This window comes from Cynoglossus semilaevis, chromosome W, assembly GCF_000523025.1.
Source record: "Cynoglossus semilaevis isolate Cse_v1.0 chromosome W, Cse_v1.0, whole genome shotgun sequence".
Classification (NCBI taxonomy): Eukaryota; Metazoa; Chordata; class Actinopteri; order Pleuronectiformes; family Cynoglossidae; genus Cynoglossus; species Cynoglossus semilaevis.
This window is the reverse complement of record NC_024327.1, coordinates 7,473,060-7,477,184: the sequence shown is the minus strand read 5'-3', so window position 1 is coordinate 7,477,184 and position 4,125 is coordinate 7,473,060.

The window sequence follows — 4,125 nt, the reverse complement described above, 5'->3', positions numbered from 1 at the left end:
GACACTAACTAACTGTGCCTTCAAGATCAAACCAGCTGCGCACACTTCCTGGAGTTCACTGACTTTGCAGGTGGCTGTAGATTAGGCCTGAACTATATGAAAGATTTGTCATACAGTAGTATCACAGTGATACGCAGAACCTGGGAGATGCATACGAATCACAAACACTGCAGAGATGATGATGATAAGATACAATATGATACATATATTATTATGTCTATCAGTTAGAAATAAGAAATAAGCTGTTTGTTTTGAAAGGATTCTATTGGTTAAAGGAAAGGAAGGAAGGAAAGTGAACTACTTGTCATTGTGACACACACCACTGCACACAACAAAAATGTGACCTCTGCATTTAATCCATCACCATCCCCACACAATGCTCCCTGGGCGCTCAAAGCCCAGGGAAAAGTGTGTGGGGACGGTGTTGGTGGATTTGAACCTGAAACCTTCTGAACTAAAGTCCATTTCCTTAACCACTAAGCCACCACTGCCCAGAACTTAAACTCCAGATAAGCAAAAATAAATCCATAATGACATTGATTGTTGTTGTTAAAGTGTTATGCTCTGTTTCGTTTTTACCGGTATATATTTTTTTTATTGTATGTTCAATGTACAATTCTACAAAATTTACATTTAAATTAATAAAGACAGGCGTACTGTGAAAGAAGGACCAACATTCTCTGTCTGTCAATGAAGCTTTGTTAGTAAAGTCTTTCATCAGAAACAATGGAGAATGATGGACTTAGTCATGTTATTAACGTCATAATGTAAGGATGAGAAAACACAAAGGATCACATGACTTTTTGGCAATAATGTAAAGAAGACAAATCACTGTTTATAGAGCAAAAGTCTTCTGAGAGTGCAGCATCTGCATTCTTTTGAATACCTGCAGTGATTACTATAAAATAATTCAATGTTGTCTTCACTCTGTAGTATTAATGAAAATCATCATTTTTAATGTCATTGTTAGTAGTAGCAGCAGTAATACTAGTAGTAGAAGTAGAAGCAGTAGTAGTAGTAGAAGAAATAGCAGTAGTAGTGGCCTTAGTAGTAGTAGTAGTGTAAGTATTACTGTTTTTATAATTATGAAGGTTAATGTCATTCTGCCTTTTTCTTTTTCTTCTCCTCTGTCTATAACGTTCCAGTTCTATTTAATGTTAATATCTTCAAACACAGATGACTCATTTCTGAAGACAGTCTTTCACTGAGAGGACACAAAAACAAGAAGAATCAGTCAAGAGATTTCACTCCCATGTTTGTCTCAGTCCTTCCATAGAGTTCCATAAAGTGCAGTCACACAGTTGGATCTACAGACATGCAATGTGAAAAGGACAGTTCAGCAAAAATGTAAATCAGAAGAATTCTCCTGGGGTGTTTTTTTTTTTTTTTTCCAAACGTTTACACCAGGATATTTAATATCTGAACATTTCCTACTCTTTAACAAGAACTAAAATGTGGAAACGGACTTAAAACCAGACATCAATGATTTCAACTAAAATAATTAAACTCAAGTAAATTCCTTGGTTCAATTTCATTTCTCAATCTCTCAACACAGCACATTTTCACTTGGCAAATATTCACACACTTTTCTTCATTCTGAAGCTGAATGTGCTTCAAATCAATTTTGTGAGGTCGAGCTGATCTCCTCTGAACAAACCTCTTCAGGACACACCACAGATTTTGGATTGGATTCATGTCCAGGCTCTGGGCCATTCCAAAACCATAATTTTTTCTCTGCTGAAGTTTTTCTCTAGTTTTTCTCTCTATTTGGGAGTATGGATTTCAACCTTTGTCATGATGAATTAATTTTCATCTTCAGCTTTCCAGCAGAAACCTGCAGGCTTTGTGGAAAATAAACTGGCATTTGTAATTGTTAACTTTTCCCACACCAACTAAAGGCCAAGTTCTGGTTAAAGAAAAACCAGCACCATTCTTCACAGTGTGCATGGTGTTTTGATAGTTAATCAGCCTTCTCTTGGATATCTGATGTTAGGTGAGGTATTTGACACAGTTAATGATGTTTCTATAGGTTGTAAAAGTATCTTGTTTTTGTCAATTTCCTATACATAGATGACACTGTGGATACATGAATGTTTGACATAAACTAGGGTATTACTGAACTTCTTTTAACCTGGGTGTAGGCTGCAGAATTGTAGTTGCCACCACCACCACCATTATCATCATCATCATCATCATCATCTAACCACCATATCCTAAAAAGTTAAATGTTACTTCTCTATCAGACCTCTGTGAATCACAGCCTTTGCTGTTAGATTTGTTAAGCAGAACAGTTAATGTTTATAAATACTACAACAACACTTCAACATTAACCAGTATAACTAGAAATACAGTACATTGATTAATCTGAAGGCCACAGCCATATTTGAAGAAATCAAATGACATGTATACTGATATAACAAATTTATTTTCAAATATCTCCAGAATCCCCTCCTTGAATCGCAACCTTAACGTGGTGGAGGGGTTTGAGTATCCGAATGAACCTAGGAGCTATGTTGTCGGGGGCTTAACGCCCCTGGTAGGGTCTCCCAAGGCAAACAGGTCCTAGGCGACGGATCAGACAAATAGCGGTTCAACCCCCCCCTTTGTGATGAAGAAAATAATTAAATCAAAGAGGTTCACGTCGCCCGGATTGGCGTCACCGGGGCCCCACTCTGGAGCCAGGCCCGGGGTTGGGGCTCGCAGGCGAGCGCCTGGTGGCCGGGTCCTTGCTCACGGGACTCGGCCGGGCTCAGCCCGAACAAGCGACGTGAGTCCGCTTTCCAGTGGGCCCACCACCCGCAGGAAGGCCCACAAGGGGCCGGTGCCTTGTGATTTGGGTGCCGGTTGTGGGCGGAGACCACGACGGCCCAATCCCTGGACAACCACTCTAGCTATGGGGACATGGAATGTCACCTCGCTGGGGGGAAAGGAGCCTGAGCTCGTGCAGGAGGTTGAGAGATACCGACTAGATATAGTCGGGCTCACCTCCACACACAGCTTGGACTCTGGGACCCAACTCCTTGAGAGAGGCTGGACCCTTTTCTACTCTGGAGTTGCCCGCGGTGAGAGACGGCGTGCTGGCGTAGGCTTACTTATAGCCCCCCAGCTTGCCAGTCGTGTGTTGGAGTTCTCCCCACTGAGGGAGAGGGTCGCTTCCCTGCGCCTTCGGGTCAGGGACAGGTGCCTCACTGTAGTTTCGGCCTACGGGCCGAACAGCAGTGCAGAATACCCGGCCTTCTTGCTGACACTGAGAGGAGTACTGGACAGTGCTCCTCCCGGGGATTCCATCGTCCTGTTGGGGGACTTCAACGCCCACGTGGGCAACGACAGTGACACCTGGAGGGGCGTGATTGGGAAGAACGGCCTCCCCGATCTAAATCCGAGTGGTGTTTTGTTATTGGACTTCTGTGCTAGTCACAGTTTGTCCATAACAAACACCATGTTCAAGCATAAAGGTGTCCACCAGTGCACTTGGCACCAGGACACCCTAGGCCGGAGGTCAATGATCGACTTTGTAGTCGTGTCATCTGACATCCGGCCGTATGTATTGGACACTCGGGTGAAGAGAGGGGCTGAGCTCTCAACTGATCACCACCTGGTGGTGAGTTGGCTCCGCTTACGAGGGGCAAAGCTGGATAGACCTGGCAGACCCAAACGTATCGTGAGGGTCTGTTGGGAACGTCTGGCAGAATCCCCGGTGAGGGGGGCCTTCAACTCCCACCTCCGGGAGAGTTTTGAACAGGTCCCGAGGGAGGCTGGAGACATTGAGTCTGAGTGGACTATGTTCTCCACTTCCATTGTTGATGCGGCTGTCCGAAGCTGCGGACGTAAGGTCTCCGGTGCCTGTCGTGGCGGCAATCCCCGAACCCGGTGGTGGACACCGGAAGTAAGGGAAGTAGTCAACCTCAAGAAGGAGTCCTATCGAGCCTGGTTGGTTCGTAGGACTCCTGAAGCAGCCGAAAAGTACAGGCAGGCCAAGCGGACTGCAGCTCGGGCAGTCGCGGAAGCAAAAACTCGAGTCGGGGAAAAGTTCGGGGAGGCCATGGAGGAGGACTATCGGTCGGCCTCGAAGAAATTCTGGCAAACCATCCGGCGCCTCAGGAAAGGGAAGCAGTTTCCCACCAC